At 45.8% G+C, this 20597-nt stretch overlaps 1 protein-coding gene across 1 annotated transcript in view; it reads left to right on the top strand.

Moving 5' to 3' along the window:
- LOC311234349 (peroxiredoxin-like 2A) overlaps positions 1–20597 on the top strand; it is a 67072-nt gene continuing 46475 nt past the window's right edge. The window contains exon 1 of the mRNA XM_084321501.1: positions 1–92. The gene's annotated coding sequence lies outside the window, so the exon portion shown is untranslated. The remainder of the gene's footprint in view (positions 93–20597) is intronic.

The raw sequence follows: 20597 nt of genomic DNA, 5'->3' as shown, positions 1-20597 counted from the left end.
CTCGGCTCGTTTAATACGCCTGCGTCAAGGTCTATTCAGACAACGTCTGTCTGGTCGCTCTCTGTTCCAACAACCAGCATTCATTGAGCTCTGTGAGTATATAATCTTGTTTCAAATAACGTTTTTTTTTTACTATAATGGTTTAAATCATGGAGGCCAGGAGGTCTGTTTCAAAGCCAATCTCGCTGACTCTAGCTAAGATATTATGTCCATTGGAAGCTGTTAGCTTGTTGTAGCCGAGCTAACGTGACAACAAGCTGAGTCAGCGGGTGCAAAGCTGCTGCAACAAGCCAGTCCACATCAATTGTCTGGGTCTACCTCATTATCTCGCACGTTGGCTCACTACCTTAGATGATGATAATAATAATAATAATAATAATAATAATAATAATAATAATAATAATAATAATAATAATAATAATAATAATAATAATAATAATAATTAAACTGTATTATAGCACCTTTCGTATGAATTGCAGCTCAAAGTGCTTCACAGTAGCAAAAAATAAATAAAAATAAGATAAAATGAGCACAAAATGAGCAGATAAAGAGCAATGCATGATTGATTGATTGAAAACATTATTTAACAGATTGCAGAATGGGTACAACAGTACGGCTCAATACACACAATTGTTAAGGGGATGCAGTGCAGACCGAGAGACTTTCGTCTTGTTTACATCAGGGTCCTCCATTTTCAATTCATAGTGACATTTATGACATACACAACATACAGATATACAGACAGATATATATCATGACATTTATGACATACAAGATATACATATGCATAAAGTGCAGAAATAAAATAAGTATAAAACAAGCATCAAAATAGAACAATAAATCACATAGTTCTTCACATTAGGATCTAACATCTCCAATAGGCCTCTTTGTTTTTACGGTTTGATACATTTTAAAATAGACCGTAATAAAAGAGTAAAATAGATATGCATGTATGCAATAGATTATAGGGTCTCTCACATCTCTATTGTAAACATAAAATTGAATTATTCAATGACTGCAAGGTGGTGGACCAGTGTAACCTGGTTAAGGCTAAGCCATGGGAATTCTAACCCCTTCCGCCTGCTTCCCTGTTTAGACATGTCCAGGGGGCGTGTAGCTTTATGCCAAGCAAGCAGTGCAAAAATTTACCGTAGTGGCATGCAGTAATGCGCCTTTCATTTTCGCGGAAATAGGCTGTCTATTGCCATTCTCTTTGACAAACTCTAACCTTAACCAGCTCCTTAACAGCGCCTAAACTTAACCGTTCTAACCTTAACCAACTCCGAAACAATGCCTAACCTTAACCTTAACCATAGAAATTATATTGCCATTCTCTTTGACAAACTCTAACCTTAACCAGCTCCTTAACAGCGCCTAAACTTAACCGTTCTAACCTTAACCAACTCCGAAACAATGCCTAACCTTAATCGGCGAAAGAATACACGTTAAAAAAAAATCACGTTAAAAAATATTTTCGATGGGATTCGAACTCGCCAGCAAACAAGCCATAGGATCCACAGCCATGTGTCCTAGCCAATTGAGCTATTTGTTGGATACTGAATAAGGGGCGGTGACTTATATATATTGAGCTCCGCTCGTGTCGCATGCGCGGGCACCTCGCGCGAGCACGCCGGCGCACGCACGCACCTGAGCGAGCACGCCGCCGCCGGTGCACGCACGGTAGCATTTGTCTGAAAAGAAGGGCGCTTTACCGCACTAGCGTGCGGTGACGAATGCGGAAGCATTTTTGCACTGCTTGCTTGGCATTAACGTACAGGCGTCCAGGGGTGTCGTCCCCTACATACTCGGTTTACACTGTTGTTTGTGGTATGGCGGTCCTAGTATAACATACATTAGTAATGTACTACTACTTTTAATTTTATTAAAAAAAATTACCAGGAAAGTCACATATTGAGATAAAAAATATGGTATGGTACACTAATGTATGTATGGTAATCTGGGTGTCTATGGGTACATCATGGATGTGTTGTGTGGTAGAGTGTGTATGTAGGTATCGTTCTTTTAGGTGTGACACAAACTAATTTAGTTGTACTGTATTGTGCTTAATGACAAAGCTTTCTACTTCTATGCCCCATCAGTTATATATTATACGTTACAATAAATATGGGCAATAAAGACTTAGAATCTGAATATATACTATGAGTAAAGTAAAGAAAATTATATACACAGGTGGCGTATACATAATGTAGCAGGGTGGATTATCCCTGCTTCGTGGGAACGGGTGTGCACAGCCACTGGGTAGCGAGACACAGTAGATCTCTGTCCGACTGCACCTCCGTCTTTGGGTCTGGAGCACCAACTGGAGGCTGGCAGTGGGAGTGGATGGGGCCTGGGGATTTACCAACCTGGTCTGGTACTCTGGTCTTCCTCTCCCTTCCAGGGGGCGGTCAGCAGTACTCCCCAACACGCTCTCACTTCCCCCAATTACTCCTTTAACCCTCCCACACCTAGTGACTGAATTGTAAATAAATAACTTGGTTCCCCCCGCAAGCAGTACCCTCCCTCAGTTGACACTAGAAACCTTACAGTAAGAAGGGAAAGGTGGAATAGGAAGGGGTTAATTGTAGTAACGTTAACCACACAAATGGTCAATACTGGGCACAGGAATGGACACGCACACAGAACCCCATCTAATGTTTTATATTAGTTTGTAACTCAATACCTTATGGACACGTATATTATACACCCACCTCTGGGTTAGTACCAGGAATAATATACTTCAATGTGTTTGACTCATCACCCACGTCTGGGTCAGTACCATGTATAATACCTCTATCAGGCTTTAATTATATGGTAGGGATAATACCTCAGGTCTGTAACCTCCCTCATTGGGAAAGGGTTAATTAGATGGGAAATTATTATTAAAGAACCAACACGTTATCACACTCAAAGGAAATAAAAAAGGTGGGCCCACTTTACCAAAACAATAGTCCTATACTAATGCCGGCATGTAATGTTTATGGGGTACCCCTATGAACTGGATTTAGCAACGTTAGCTTCACCCGTAGGCCGCATCACACTGTGTACTGTGCAATAAGATCCGGAGCACTGACACTCTAATGTACTCAACCAAGATGGCGTCCTCGCCGCGCCACCACTGTCCGGGTAGCAAGATGGCGTCGAACGCTCTTGTCACGGGCGCTAGCAAGCGGGGCTGGAGCAGAGGGAGCAGTAGCGGGCTGAGAGCGCGTGCTGGGTGATGGCGACCTCTGCTGGACGGGAAGAACTCCCGTGCTGGGCTGAAGACAGCCGGTGCAGAGCAGACGTCCAACGCCGGCGAAGACTGGTTGTTGACGGCCGTTGCTGGGTAGACGCGAGGCAATAACCTAGCCCTACCTTACAGTAACTGAAGCTACTCTTTGGGTCCCAAACAGCCCTCCTGCTAGCCGCAACATATAATGACGCAGGGTGTCTCTAAACACCGGTCCTCTTCAAGCCACGCTGGCTGGGCACCTCACTAGAGGGAATATCGTTAACATAAGCCAACACTTGGCTATACCGCATTTCTTCTAGGATAACTCGTTGTATCACTAGGGTTATTCAGTGGGGAAACATGCAACACGCTACTACGTTTACCTTTCTAGGATAACCCGTAATATACTCAAGTTCAATACGTTCACCCGTGTGGTCCACTACGGGGCTCTGTCTAGACACGACCGATCACATCCAAGTCCACTGTCGAAGAGGCTCGTTCCTCCCCCTTCCGTCTCAGTTGGCTTGCTTCCTTCTCCGTCTCTCTCGTACGCTCTGCCTGCCACCGCTGCCCCCTGCTGGTACCGCCAACCAGCCCCACAGGGAAGCACTGGGTGGAAGAATATGATCCAGTGTTACTGTTTATAATCCATATTCCAGCCGGTAGGAGAAGGAGAAACCCGCGTCATTGTTCGAGGGAATATCAATGGAAACTAGTTAATGTCTTGGTGCACCAGGGGAGATAAAAGGCAAGTCAGGACTTCTGAATAATAGCCATATATTCAGGGTGCTACAATAAGGTACCCTAACTGGCAAGATATCATACGTTATGTTGTAGTCCGTAGTAGGGATGCACCGATCCAATTTTAAAATGCAAAAAATAAGGATATATTTGGCCATTGTTCAAACATTTGGAATGTAGTGTACACATGCATTTATGCAAAAAAAACAAATTAAGAGATTTTTGTGTTTTTAAAGTTGAATTAATAGGACACCGCCTTAAAAAAAGTCATTTGGGGCGACTGTAATTTATCTCAAAATCTATATTTCCTTAACATTACTAATATTTTAACAAGTATCAGTAATTAAATATACAGCTTAAGAAAGACAGGCTTGTGTGCGCTTTAATCTTTTGTAAACCATGATTTCACAAGTTTATTCTATAATGGGAGTGTCCCTCGTAATTCAGTTACAATACCCATTTTTGCTCTAAAACCCATAAAACTTATTTAAAATGTGTACAGATAGTATCCACTTAAGCATAGTATACCAGTGATTAATATTTGAGCCAAAACTGATGGATATTCTATTTTGAATTTAGTACAGTTATTGACAATCATTGGTTACCCCACATGACAAATGGTCACCCCAAATGATGAGAGTAGTTAAAAGTCTATTTAAAATGTTACACAATGCAGTTCAGACAAAAGAAAACTGAACAATGTTTTTATTACAATCTTTTCAAGTGGTCAACAAAAATATTCTTCAATTCATTCATATATCACAAAAGTAAAATGTTAAGCGAGGGCCCACATGTGGGCCCTCTTGAGAGAGATTTTCCCACCTGCACTTTGGCGACCTCTAGCGGCTTGGGTGTGCATATATTTTAATACAATATATATATATAGAATTAAACGCCACGTGCACGCGCTCCCGCGCACGTGCTTACATGTCTCTCTCCTCTTTCATGAGGCGGAGCTGGGGACGAGACGGGCGGCCTTTTGTCACATAACACACGCGCACACACACACACACACACACATACACATACACATACACACACACAGTCTAGGTGATAAGTGCCGGCCGGGGTATACGGCGCAACGAGTAATTTTTGTGTCGTCGCCCCGTATAGGCACCCCGGCCGGCACTTATCACCTAGACTTTGCATAATAATAGGATGCGCGCACTTCTGCCTCAGTGACGTAGCCTAAACGTCGTTTGACCGCGTATGCCCACCACTGCATACCTGGTTCCAATGTAATGTGTAAATGCGCCGAGAGCTGCCTCGCCCGCTCTGAACTGAAGTCGGAGAGGGAGGGATGCGGAGCGTTTTGCGTGCGCTCCCGACTGCGTGTGTGGGATGCTCCGTGTCCCTCTCTCGCTCGTCACAGTCTGTGACGGTGTGCCGCTCGCTGTTCTCGCATGTGCGACTGGTGTGTTTGCGCTGAGGCGTATTCATCGTATGGCACTCGCACCGCACCGTGATGGCTGTACCATAAATTCGCGGGACGAATACACGTACCGTTACACCCCTAGCCAATACTGATACCCATCCGATACTCCCTTAAAAAACAAAAACCTGTGTTTAACCTAGCCATCTATAAAACATCAAAAACTCTCAAAGGAAGAAATACATTACCACACATGACTCAGTTATGCAATAGTGCTGCTGCTTTTTATTTTGTTCAAATTATTTAGTTAATACGTTATAAGACTACAGCCATTTCATGACGGCTTCCTGTCCTCTCATCTAAAACGTCTGTTTACCGGTACAATGCGTGGAGATTTTCAAATCATTGGTAAACAAACGTAGTGCTGAAAATATACACTTTGACTGCTGTTTTGATATGGTTAGGGTCTTTACTCTTGGCTACATTTGAAAAAGAAACACAACATTGTACTTATTTGAGATAGCCGTTAGGGATGTCCCAATCGCCTTTTTTTTGCTTCCGATCCGATCCCGAGCATGTGATTTTAAATATCTATCGATCCGATCGTTTCCGATCCGATCTTTCACATTAGTAATCAATTTTGACGCATTTTTGTCAGAAACTGGCAGAGCGAGACAAGCCCATCTGTTGCCTATAGTCCGGGGGCGCGAGCGCGGAGGTGTTTGTTATTACATTCACCCTGAGAAATGTGCTTCTGCTTCATATGAGAAATATTAAAAGTTTCAATATATGTTTGCACATTAGTATACATTCAGTGTTCGACTTACGTAATGGTCCATTCTGGTCTGAAACGCCGACGATAATCCTCAGTCACGTAACGTTATCCTCCAGTTGAAAAGTTAGTCTGAAAACTTCGCCTCCATCCTGTCCTTGCAAACATTGCAACTGGCTTGACTTTCTATTTTAAAATGCTTAGTTCCAAACCTCTGACATTAAGTCTAGCTGCTCAAGTCAGTGGATATTAACCGTGTTTCGGGAGCAACGTGTTGTACTGTTGTTGTGATGTGGTCGAGCCGCGCGTGTAGCGTCTAAATTAAAGGGGTGTTTGTTGCAACGGTGAAAATTAAAGGGGAATGTGTTTGTTGTGGACAATTCTTCTGCTCTGTGTGACAATAAATACATTAATGATGATATATTATATGTAATTTAAAACCAAAACTAAGGCCTCCGTATGAGTTTAAGACGTGGACATGGTCATGTTTGTTGAATAAAATTTTTCTTTTTTTGAATGCCGATTTTTATTATTATGTTTTCCCGATCCCCGAGCCTCTGAAAAGCACGTGATCGACGCCGATTCCGATCACGTGATCGGATCGGGACATCCCTAATAGCCGGGTCGGAGATAAAATGACGGTTTGGCAACATGAAGTGAGGCTAAGCGTCGGAAACCTACATTTTCAACAACAGAAAGGGGCTGGTCATCCAGCACAATAAATGTGGTTATTTTCTCGGTTTTCTTCAGCTTTGCTTTGTTACTGTCTGCAGGGAGTTTCTCTCGCTTCTGTAAGGTTTCCAGCTATGTTAGCTGCTGCGACAAAACTTGGCATTCGTTGCATGTATGAACTCGGCATACTCCCTTTCCATGATTAATTGTTGTGTGGTGTTGAAGTTTCCAGTGTTGCTGCCACCCCTAGAAATACTTGCGTTGCAGATATTACACTTGGCTGTGTCGTGTTATTCCACAAGTATACACGTGAGTCCTCTGTATTTGTTTGTGAGTGTCTTCATTCTGTTAGCTCCACCATACAGGTCCGTTATTATCCGCTCCTAGTCTACTCTGCCCTGTGTACCTGTCTGTGACCCCAGTACGGTGGCCTGTACTCTGTCGTATTAATGCACACACATTAACATAACACCACAGGCTGTTTTGCCTTTTTCTTCTTTGAGCTTAAAATAACTCCACACAGCTGACATGATCACGGTGCGCTGCTAACAAGTTGACTTACGTTTAGCTAATGTTAACGTTGTTGTCACGCTACTACTGTTCACGTGATGGCACGCTTTATGGCCTGTATCGGATCGGAAAATACTTCCTGTTTTTAGATATCCAATCCTGTGAATTTGGCCAGTATCGGACCAATACCGATACTGAGTATCGGATTGGTGCCATCCCTAGTTCCTTTTATATTATCTCATGGTAAACCCCAAAAGAAATTGAGGTACATGTGCATGTTTTAACACATCAGGCAACCTGAAAACCTAGAATAAGAAGCACACCAAAAAACAAAACACTGATATTTTTTACATTTAGTTAAATTATTAATGTTCGGTTATGACATCATACGGTGACATCACGAATGTTCCAGAACGTTCGATCATGACATCATACTGTGACATCACAAATGTTCTAGAACGTTCGGTCATGACATCATACTGTGACATCACAAATGTTCTAGAATGTTCTATTATGACAAATAAGACTGTTCAATGACTATCTAAATCCAATCAATATTCCTAATGCCGTTTCAATGTAAGGTTATAAAAATAAACATATAAACATTCATACAATACAATAACCTAAATATATAGCTTTGGCTCCTACAGTCAACATTCCCCAAAGATATATCAAACACGAACAACGTTCCACCCCCACAGTCGACCATACGCCACTCCCCAGCGTAAGCCGTGGTAGAGGACGGAGCGCGCGCGTACCGGATAGCGTTAACCACAGAATAGTCAAGACGCATCCCCACCAGATTCACACTGTCAGCAGCCAAGCCTAGAGGCTGCCCCAGAACAGGAAGGCAGAACAGAGTTCCGCGTGCCTGAGAGAGGGCCCGCGGTGACTACGGAACAGGCCACGGCGGGGCCACACAGAGCTGAATCAGGGCCAGGGACCACACAGCTGAGCCCCGGCCCGGCACGACCAGGACAAAGTCCCGCGCTCCCGACATACCCGCCCCAACAGCTGAGCTATCAGGTGTAAGGGGGGGGGGGGGGAGCGTACAGAATCCCGGACGGCCACGGAATCGGTCCCAGACCTGCTCGACTATGTCTGGACGTAATCCCCACTCGTCAGGGTGAGGACCGCCCGCGACAACACACCTGCACCCACATTCACCCTGCCGGGGATGTGGAGAGCCCTCAGGCAGAGCAGATGGAGAACGCCCATAGCCAGAGCCCGACCGCCGCCCGGTGCAGACAGGGGGAGCGCACTCCACCCTGTCTGACAATATACGACGCGTACGTCGTGTTGTCCGTCCTGACCAAAACATGCTTGCCCACCACAAGGTGGTCGAGCCGTTTGAGGACCAGAAGGACCGCCTTCAATCCCAGCACATTGAATGTAGCGCAGACCGGGCAGCATGGCAGCTGCCCCCTACTGCGTTGGTCTGACACGTCTCCCCCCCCCCCCATCCCATGAGGGAGGTGTCGGTGAAGACTGTGACGTGTGACAGCCTGCTGCCCAGGGGGACCCCTGAGGACGAGGTCCCCTAGTACTGACATGGGAACCTTCAGCCGCTTCCACTTGTCTCTCACCGGGTCCATTTCCATACTGGAAAAAACCACCTCTGTATCCTCATGAAGAGGAGGCCAAGAGGGACCACAGAGTGAGCAGGCGTATCACGGACAGCGCCGTAACCGTCCTAGGACGGAACCTCCCGAGCGCGCCTAGAACCTACCACTCGCCGCCGCTCTGAGAGGGATGCCCATATAGACCTTGAGCTTAGAAATAACCCCAAGTACTCCACCCGTTGACTGGGAAGAGGAGTACTCTACTTCCAGTCTACAGCAAAACCCAGGCTGGTGAGCAATTCCACCACCTGCCTGGTATGAGACCTGGCGACCTTCCCTGACCGGCCGATGACCAGAACGTTGTCCAGGGCAGAATACAATTCGTAACCCCCAACGACGCAGAGGCCCCAGCACGGTCTCCACTCACTTGGTGAAGATGCGGGGAGCCAGAGAGTAGCCGAACCGCAGCCTCTGGTACTCGTACGCTAAGCCCTGCAAAGGAAGCGTAGGTAAGCCCTAGGATGGAAGCTCGGGAGGCGAATACGCATCCTACAGGTCTATGGAGGAGAACCAGGCCCCCACATGACAGCGTTCAAGGTGGGAGACGGTCAAAATGCTGAACCTACCATGGGACAGGTCCAGTATGGGTCTGACACCCCCCCCCCCCTCCCCCCTCCTTTGGGACCACGACGATGGCTTGCTTCGCCCACAGAGATTGGATCTCGTCGGCCAGAGCTGTCACTGCTGGTGACCCTGACAATAGGGTCTGTACCAAACCTGAAAACGGGTGGGGTTGTGTAAACACAAGTCCCCGCCTCAGCGTTCTCTCCATCCACCTCGACATATGGCACTGCTGTAGCCACATGTGATGATAATCCCAAGCGCACCCGCCGCCACTTGCCGCTAGTCCGCCAGAAATCGTAGATAGGCGGCCCGGTCCCACCCGCTGTGCGTTGCCAACCCTGGAATCGCCAACCGCGCGAGCAGGGCGTCTCGTGGAGCTGGGATACCGCACCCCGACACTAACGAGGCAATCGCACCCAAGGGGGGACCCCGACAGAAGGGGCCGGTTTGATACGGGGGAAGCTGACATCACACTGGGTGACAAGCTCCCCCACTGAACACCTCGCCAGCATGGATTGCTGAGGAACTGTTCTACAGCTGGACATGCAAGGTGTGAGGCCCCCACACTGCCCGATAGGGTGGGTTCCTACACACCGTAGCCCTGCAGTGATATTACTACCACCCAAATCACGCGCGCCTGCCAGACCACCGTCTTCCGGCCGTGGGAGGCACTAACGTGATACCCGGCCTGGCGAGGTCGGGGGAACCCGCGCTGTGCCTCAAGAGGCCTCGAGCCCCCCTGCTGACAACCTTTGTAGTTGACAGACGTAACACCAGGCTCACCAAACACAGACGCAGAACGTGTGGCGTGGGAGCCGCTTGACAGCACAACATTCTCACGGACAGAACCCAGGCCTAGCCAGCAACTGGGTGTCAGCCCCTGTCCCCATGAGAAGCGAAACGTGGGGCCGCTTGTGCTTCATTGAAGGCACGCGGCCCGCAGCCAAAGGAAACAAATCAGAGCCCTTATCCCGCTGGTGTTGGGGGGAGGGGGGGGGTGACTGGAGAGCGAGCTAGACACAGCTAGACGGCGACGGTTTTTTAGGGCGTGCTCATCTAATGTAGCCGATCCCTTGGCCGCCAAGGCTGTCGGCCTTGCGATCACCTGTTTTCTTTGTGTCCAAGGTACCTCAGACGGGGGAAACATGGCCGCTGGTTGAGGGCCTTGCCACAGCCGCTGGTGAGGCCGCGCCCTCACCTCTGGCTGCGCGGTGTGGGGCCTAGGCCAAATACCGCCCGCGCTCCTGCGGAAAGACCAAAGTCCCTCTGCAGGGAAAAATTCTCACCCCCTCAACCAAGATGTCTGTAAACAAGCGTTGACAGCATCCTAGCCCTCCCTGCGGTTATAGCTTGCGGCTAGGTCAAAGCTAATAACGTCAAAACCTTGCGCGATGTTTCTACATCGGCTGGCCCTAAGGCCCCGCCACCCGACACCATTTTTGACAGAAAAAACAGCAAGTCGAACAATGTTACTAGTCGCTGCTAATTCTATACCGTGGCGGTATAGGCTTAACAGCCCACCAGCCACCTGCCGGGCCGACTCGCCCATGAAGGGGTAAATGAATAAATGAACGAAAACTCCACTAACACACTGCAGAATGGGCTAGCCCATACACACAATGTTAAGGGGATGCAGACCAGAGAAACACCAGTCCCGCACACAATTCATAGATTCACAAAAAGCACACCAGCCCTAGGCCTCAGCCCATCCACCCATGAAATGGTAAACAAGCCCCAGTCAAAACTCCCAACAGTAGACACCGATTGACCGTCAGAATGAATGGTTAAGAGGAGGGAAGACCGTTTAAAAAGACAGCCCTCAGCGGGGAACAAGAAACGGAGACCCAGCATTGTAGCATTAGCCGGGCCGACTCGCCCTCAGGCATCGGCTTCCGGGTGGGACACCGTTCAACCCTGCCAGGGCAAAGGATCGATGCTACCTGGCTCTCAAGCCAGGGCACACCTGCCTTGCGCCCTGTTGTCAGCCCATTCACCCATGAAAAGGGTAAATAAGCCTCGGCAAAACCCCCCACATTAGCTACCGACTGACCTTGATCAATGAACCGGTTAAGAGGAGGGAAAAGTGGTGACGGCCCACGGCGGGGAACAAAGGAACAGTGACCCAGCATCGTAGCACTAGCATTAGCCGCGCTCTCCAGGATAGCTGGGAAAACATCCAACTCAGTCATGACGACAACGTTTACCCAGATATCCTGCCCCTTGCGCCAATACACAACTCTGTTGTCTCACGGGACAACAAGCAGTATCACAAATGCTAGCATTGATGCCTGGTAGCGCAGGCCCTACCTGTGCGCGACCTAGCCCGACGTCCCTCGGTCCGCTGTCCGGAGACGAGGAAACCCAGGACAGGCCCGATGCGCTGTTAGAACGTGCCGAGAAGATTCCAGGGGCTGGAAAATCTCCGGCGAAAACCCAACATTGTTCAATTTCTCTCTGCATTTCATAACAACTAGTTCATGGCGTGCACTGCAGCGTCCATGATGGAAACAAAAAAAAGAGGAAGGGGGAGTGTGACCATGTCCGGCGTCTTATATAGGAGGACGCTGGGGCGGGGCCTGGTCAGGTGCATGGGTGCATTTGTTTTGTTAATGAGCACAGTAGGTGCTGGAGATAAGAGATATCTCAATGGCGAAGAGCGAGATGCGAGGCCAGTAATGCTATATAACTTAATTTTATTAGATAAAACATGTTGACAAAATTTTACTTTGCAGTTGAAAAAAGGTAATAAATAAAATTTGATGATTTTTTTTTTTTTTTTTTACTACTATCGTATCGTGATGCAAGTATCGCGATAGTATCATATCGTGAGGTCTCTGCCGATTCACACCCCTACTCCTTATACTACATCATTATTGGTAAGCTACCTCCTGTCCTTATACTACATCATTATTGATAAGCACTACATCATTATTGGTAAGCAGTGTTGGGACTAACGCGTTACTTTAGAACGAAGTTACTTTTTGCCGCAACTAGTACTCTAACGCATTACTTTTGAAATTCAGTAACGCTACTTACGTTACTGAATGGTTTGTTAGTTCGTTACTGCGTTCTTTTTATGTAGATTCATAGCGAGCGTCCTTATTTCGCCTGCGTTTGTTTTGTTTACTGTAGACTGAAAGGCGCTATATAAAACGAAGTATTATTATTATTATTATTTCTTTCCGTAGCCTCATTCTGGTTTCGCACTTCTGATTGGCCACTGACGTTCTGAAAGAAATAGGCGCTCTCTACAGTAAACAACAAGAGGACGCTCGCTATGAATCTACATAATAAGAACGCAGTAATAATAACGAACTAACAAACCATTTAGCAACTACTTGGAGAGATAATTAATATACAACATGGAAACGAGATAAAGAACATGTTTGAAGGGCTGCTGGAGTCAACTGGACTAACGTTACATCTCGACCACCGCAGACTGGTGACGGTGAGTGCAATGTGTTCACTGAAACTCAAGATCAACGGATTTTGACTGTACGAAATCTGCCAGGGAATCTCATAATACTAATCAAACAATATAAATATAGTCCTTTCATGCATAATTGATATCCTAACTATTCTAACGTTGCAATGCTTTGATAACAACGCTGCAAGATGGTTATGAATGAATTAATGAATGGATGAATGAATGAATGAATGAAAACTTTATTTAACAGATTGCAGAATGGGTACAATACAGTACGGCTCAATACATACAATTGTTAAGGGGATGCAGACCTGAGAAAGACGTTTGTCTTGTTTCCATCAGGGTCCCCCATTTTCAATTCATATAGACATTTATGACATACACAACATACATGACATTTATGGCATAGGGACATATAGGTATTTAGTACTGATACATTTGTGACATAAGCGGTATTCAAATATACAGTACTGTTACCCCTAGATCCTGACAGAGTATATACATATGATGGGGAGGGGACTGTACATTAGGAGGGGGTGGGTGGGTGGGAGAGAAATATACATACAGCGGGGAGGGAATATATAATGAAACGCTCTAGACCACATTGCTTAGCAGAGTTCGGTGATGTGAATGGAAACTGTCAAGTTGATCAACCGATTTTGAGTATATGGGGCATGGGACTTGAGCAATTTATTTTTTTTATTTTTTTTTAAATAACTAAATAGTTACTTTTCACAGTAACTCATTACTTTTGGGTGTAAGTAACTAGTACAGTAACGAAGTTACTTTGAAATGAAGTAACTAGTAAAGTAACTGAGTTACTATTTTTCAGTAACTAGCACAACACTGTTGGTAAGCTACCTCCTTATACTACATCATTATTGGTAAGCTACCTCCTTATACTACTTATATTGTACTTTTACTCAATTACATTTCAGAGAAAAAAAACATACTTTTTACTCCTTACATTTAAAATGCAGACCTACAAAGTACAAATCTCGCAGGTCCAACGATTTTAATTAGTATATTTGTTTCTCTGGCTGAAGTAACGTTAACGTTATTAATCCAACGGCCGCACTTTATTTAAAAACGGCCAATCAAATCCCCATCAATGGAAAATGAACCCGCCCATACCCATGCTGATTGGTCCTTGTGCAAGACTAGAAAGTGGGGATCTTTGATTAAACACCTGCTATCAGAAGAATAGACAGTCAGAGTGACAAGCTACAGAAGATGGCCACAAACTATAAAAAAAATGTTACTTTTACTTTTTAGTACTTGAACCAGGGCTCCACGCTAACCTTTTTCACTAGGGGCACAGGTGCTCCTAAATGAAAAAAGTTAGGAGCACACAAAGAAATTTAGGAGCACCCAAAAATATTTAGGAGCACAGTGAAAATATTTCAAGTAAAAGATTTTTTTTTTTTTTTTAATAAATGTATATTTGTACTGTGCGTGCATGTGTAAATTAGCTCTTGCTACAACCCTGCATGTTTACATTTTGTATTTTGTACTTTATGTTCATTAACATGTGCTGTCCCTATCAAATAAACTATCAAATCAAACTACTGCTACAAAAGTAACAGTCACTTAACTTTAGCTTTTGCCCCTTTTATGCATACAATGCCTATGTTTTGGCTGTGTTGCTCTTCTAGAGAAATAATCCTTTCAGGGTTGCCTATTGAAATACTGTACACCTCCAGTACAGAAACATTGTTTGCGTGTCAGGTAGACCATTGATTGACAGTCGAGTCTGCCAATTACGTCACACCGCTTGCACTCCAGCCGTCCGGCACTGCAGCTGGACCCTAACCTCGTTCCCAGCTTTATCTCGAGAGATAAAAGCTGGACCCTATTGCCCACCTCTGCTGTTCATAACGCTAGCCAAGTTAGCTGTACACACATACACAGTGGGCCAGTTACTTTGGTGTAGGGGTGTAACAATGCATCGATCCTAAGGGGAAAATTCAACTGCATCGATTTGAAAATGTTAGAATCGATTATCGCAATTTTAATGTGTACACAGTGTTATGTTGTTATCATGTCCGTTACAGTCAACACAACGGCATACGCTACTGCATCAACGTTATGATTAACAAAGCAAGGCATTCGTTTTGTTGCATTAACGTTATATTACTATTGCTAAATCTAGGTGTTCTAAAATATATGGCTATTGGTAAGACTAGAAGTTACATGTCTCTGGGAAACTCTCGCATATCGCAATGGTGGCGTTTCAGGAAGTAAACAAGCCAAATGAGAGCTTCCGATTGGTCATTTGCTTTCTTTCTCATGAAACCAGTCACGTCACGTCACTCTACTGTGATTGGACCGTTGGCTTGTGTGCAATGTGGGACTTGTAGTTTTTTAACGATCTCGCAGCGGAGGAAAAAAAAGACGAGAGGCTATAATCTGTATTCGCACAGCGTGCGCGTAATTGATTTTTACGGTTCGCACACAAATATTTTTAGGGGCATATGCGAGCAATTTGGTCGCACTGTAGAGAGAGCCCTGTGAACGTTCTTGACTTTTACTCTAGTGTGTTTTTAGCCAGATACTCTGACTTTTACTTGAGTAAGATTTTGAGACTGTACCCATACTTTCACTTAAGTATAATTTCTGGGTACTTTTTACACCCCTGGTCCATTACCCATACCTTCAAATACACTTGTGGGAAACATGGTATGAAGCTTCGAATGTCTGTCGTCATATTTTATGTTTTAATAAAAGAATTAAAGAAAATCCCCAATTTGAATAAAGTGATTAATCTGATTAAATTAGTTTTATTTTTTATTAAATCAACTTTCTTTAATGAATATAACTCATCAGTTTCGTCAACATAAATAATCCAATAAGGGCACGGTTGGTACGAAAGTGATGGTGACGTCTTGATGGAGCGCCGAGCGCCAAGCGGATGCAGATAGGCTACATAATTTATGATAAATGTTTTATTTAAAAAAAATTATGACTAGTCATATTATAATAGTATAATACTATAATATTAGTGTAGCCTAATCTTTATCTGCAACTGTGAAGAAAAACCCCATTGGTCTCAAACTCAATTTACCTGGGAGCCGCTGGAGGTAGAGTCTGGGTGAGGGTGAGGCTGGGTGGCTGGGCCGCATCAAATATTCCACAAAAAAAGGGTTTCAAGTATTAAAAAAAAAAGTACAACTGATCCAATCTTCACACAAACTCACTAAAACCTCACAAACACCAGCAACTGAGCATTCTCAGTGGTGTCAGTGGACTCATCCACAGCTATGGAAATGCACTGTGCATTTTTTTTTATTCTATCACAAAGCTGTTTAATCAATTCATCAGCCAGTATTTCAGTTATTCTGGTTGCTGTGCTATCTGAGGAGGATTTGCTTTTGTTTGCCTTCAAACATGTAGAGCCATATGAAATCCGTTTTATTATTTTCCAAATTCCATTAAATTTTTTTCCAAATTCCATTTTTTCCGTTTTAATATTTCAGAATTCTGTATTTTGCTTTTTATGCTCATTTTACCATCAGAAATAGTGTCTAATAAGTGGGAATGAATAAATGTCCACAATTGAATAAGATATAACAGTCCATTTAATGTTTTTAAGTGCTGCAACTCAGAAATACAGTTAAATTTTACACAATATTTTTCAATTAATATTGTGACAAAATAAAAATACATATTTCAAGTGTAAACAATAGATACAGCTAGCTACTACTGACATTATCACAATGACAATGTCAGTAACCTAGCTATATCTATTATATTGTGATTAAATATAGTTGTAACTGAGGGGTACAATTCCCTGACTGTATTAATAAGTATGGTATCATTAAACCACTACTGTCTTATGTACATTACTACTGGCCATACAGTACACAGGTATATGATATGAACACCTCCACAATGACACGGTTCCACAACAAATCTTGGTTAGAGTAATATTTATTATTATAGCAATGATAGTATTACAATACTTTACGTAGGGTCGCGCTTATAAGGCGAAAGAATGTGCGTGAGTAAATCAATAACGTAAGTCCATTATCATATTACGCAGGAGATAATGAATACCACCTGTATCTTAGGAATTATATCTATGGTACACTAGTAGGGCAGCGGGAGATACTAGTAGGGTCCCTCCGGTTGTAGGCCAGCAGGGGGAGGAAATGTTCGAATGCAAACTCTGGATCAACGGGGAATCAATAAGCTCCAGCTACGGGAGTCGGTACATTACTCCCTTGATCGGCAGACGAAAGCAGCAGCTGTAATCCAAATATGCGTGCAGCATAGGTGAAAGCCGGCCAGCCTCTCCCAGAGACGGGCTCGAGTGATGTTCCTCACGGGTAAATCCCACACAGTAGTGGGTGTAGACGATTCTCCTCTGCTCCAACAGCCACAGGACCAAAGCAATATAATAATAATCCAGCCGGAAAAGGGCTCTGCATTCACCGGTGTAGATTCTCCGGTGCGCGGTACTTCACATTAACTAGGTCGAACTTGACGTTATTCCACTAAGCTCTGACACTTTTACTGTCCTATTCGCACGCGGTTATAAGTGTTCTATTTAGATGCACGGTTGCTCACTTCACTTGGTCGTTGACTCGTGATGAAGACTTTAACGTTTGAGGGTAACGCGTTTCTAGGTTAACTTGACTTTAGGCTAAGTGCTGCTGTATCCACCTGCGACGTATTTATACGTACGGTGAATAATCTAGTACCAGCCTTATTCCTGTCTCGTATTCTTGCGCAGAACCGGGCATGTCCAGGCAAGCCTTGGCGGTGACTTTGAACTAGACCTTGGGGGTATGGCAGTGGCGTCTAGTGGATCGCTATCCAATAGGAGAACGAAATATTATGGTCTGTACTAGGTAAAAGGGATATTCCGTGTATATGTACAAAGAATACACAAGGGATATCAGACGATATACAAATATTATGCAATATATATCAAGTAGTAAATATATATATTCGGTTTAATCTGATCCTTCGTAACAGCCGCCTCCTAATTAGTCCGCACCTAATTAGATAAGCAGAGACAGATTAACCGCACTGTCCACTACTCAATGTCCGTTGTGAGGAGTAGGGCAGTTCACAAAGTCGGGGGGTCATGGTCGTCATCGAGAGAGTCGGGGAGCCTTGGCAACTCTATCAGCCTCGCCACGGGCCGGGTGTATGTCCGCCTCTGGCCGAGCACTTCTGCCGCTCTGACCTTTCCGTCGGCACCAGTGATCACTTTGCTTACGCGGCCGGCCGGCCACGCAGCTCGGGGTAGTGACTGGTCTATGATCATGACGACTGGACGGGATGAAGGGGGGCTTAGGAGGAAGCGGGCCTGAGACTGCTTTGATCTGTGCTTGGCTGCGCCTCCACCTCCTCCGTCTGGTTCTCTTGTTTGCTCTGTACCCCGTCTGAGGAGGGGCCGGTTCCGGCCGCCCCATCAAGGAGTCGCTCGGGGTGCTGGGTTCGAGGTCAGCTACGTCTGGGGCGCAGCTGAGGGGGGTGGAGTTCCGCACTCCCTCTTGTGCCCACGGTTCTCTCACAGGCCTCTCGCTTAATGTCAATAGCCTCTCAACAGGCTGTACGAGGGAGTGGCCGGTGTCGCTCGCCTTTGTGTGTAGGCAGCGTGTAGACGTGGGTTGACTGTCAAGTCCGTAGAGGGGGCCCTGGAGCGTCCACCCCAGTCGGGTCTGAACCGCGACTGGGAATCCTTTGGGTCCGATGTGGGCCGCCTCAATTGGGAGAATGAGGTCCGCGTGGTCGGAGCCGATGAGCAGGGTCGGTGTGGCGCCGTCGATAAGCGGTATAGGTAGTTGACGTAGGTGCACATACTTAGCCATCAGCTGTGGGATGGGGTAGGTGTACTGTGATAGGCCTATGTCGTGGCTGGTGAAGACGTTGGTTATACTATACTGCTTCTCGGGCTGGTCCACCGCTGCTATCTTGAAGGAGACCTTCTCACCTTTTATGGTCTTCTGGTCCCTTCTGATGGTGCGTATTGTCATGGTACCTTTGGCACCCCGCAGGCCCAACTGGGCTGCGGCGGAAGCGAGGAGGAGAGTCTTTTCAGACCCATCGTCCAGGACGGCGTAAGTGTCCAGGACCTTGTCCTCGTAGCTCAGGAGCACTCTGACCACTTTGAGCACTCGGGGGGGGTCCCGCTATGCTGGTCAATGTGGAGCACTCCTGTTGGTCGGTTGCTTTGGATCGTCTGGGGTGGTGCCGACTCGCGGTCGTCCGAGTAGCACCGTGACTCCCAGTGTCTGCTGTAGCAGTCGGAACAGTAGGGAGCGGTCTGGTGGGTCTTTGGTACTGGTGCCACCGCCTCGGCCTGGTACATTACCGTGACGGGCCCACTTTGTTGTCCTGGCGGACGCTTGTTGATGTCATGCAGGACCTCCAAGTGGGTGCCGCCGCACCTGCCACACTTCTTCTTCAAGCGGCACTCAGCTGCCATATGGCTGCGCGCGCAGCGGAAGCAGCGGCGGTGGTCCTTGATCCACTGACTCACCTCGTCCGTGGTCAGCTTCTCGAAAGTGTCGCATTGATACAGCTAGGCCTGCCGCGATAAGCAATAAATCGATTAATTGCCGCGATAATTAAAATGAATGCAATGATTTTGACGGGCGCGATTAATTGCTATTTGTGCGTTTGTTTTAATGAGGTGGAACCAGTACCCCTCGTCAGTCACTCTCCGTGTGGGCGGCCGCTGGCCTTACTACAGAGCACAGCACGGGAGCTCGCCTATAGCAACGCCACATATAGCTTAACTACATTTCTCAATAGTGTTGCTCCTTTTAACCAAGTAGCGTTATTTGTAGTGTAACGTTAGAATAACACAGAATAACGTTAATACAATTACATGCATCATTGTTTACAATGAACGGGTGGGGCTAGTCAAAGGACTGGACACGGGGACAAGTTAAACATGAATTAATTTATTATAACGGGTCGTTTTCGAGTCGTGCTGCAGTGCCTACGCACCACAGCTATTCTATTATAATACTGCTTTGACGCTTCCTCCTCATCGTTGATTGCCTGTAGTAGCTGCATCTAACGTTAGTAGCTAACGTTAAAACAAAAAAACACAACCGGACGAGACAAGTTGTCAGCTAGGATAATCACAACAATACTTCCGGTCCGGTCGGTGGGCTTCAAAATAAAAGTCTTAAACACCGGAAAAGACGGAGCGGTGGGCTTCAAAATAAAAGTTTTGGGAAATAAATTTCTCAAAAAAATTCTCTAACCGGTCGCAATAATATCGCTTATCGCGACATTTTCGGGGGCAATTAATCGCCCAGCAAAATGTGTTATCGTGGCAGGCCTAGATACAGCCGATGTTCCCCTTCACAGTACTGGCATTCAATCTTCCACTTTTCTTTCGTCGAGGGGGTGTTGTGGTTCTTGTGCTGCGGTACTGATTCGGCTTGGTGCATAACGGTCACCGACCAGCGGTTATCATTTAATCCCCGAGGTCCTGGTCTTGGGCTTGGTCCACTCCATACGAACGTGTCCAGTCGTAAGCTGCTGACCTCCCTGGCGAGGAACTCAGACAGGTCTAGGAGGGATGCCTCTGGGCCGTTGGGGTCACGGTGGTCTCTCTGCCGCCGAAAACGCTCTTGTCGGGCGGGAGGGAGCTTCTCTAATATTCTCTCTACATTAGAGTTAGCGTACAGTTCGTATATCCCTTTTTCCTTTTGGGACCCCAGCATCCCTACCAG

Source organism: Notolepis coatsorum, assembly GCF_963971535.1.
Source record: "Notolepis coatsorum genome assembly, chromosome: 9".
NCBI classification, from domain to species: domain Eukaryota; kingdom Metazoa; phylum Chordata; class Actinopteri; order Aulopiformes; family Paralepididae; genus Notolepis; species Notolepis coatsorum.
The sequence above is the reverse complement of the archived record's forward strand: the minus strand, read 5'-3'. Positions and strand labels throughout refer to the sequence as shown.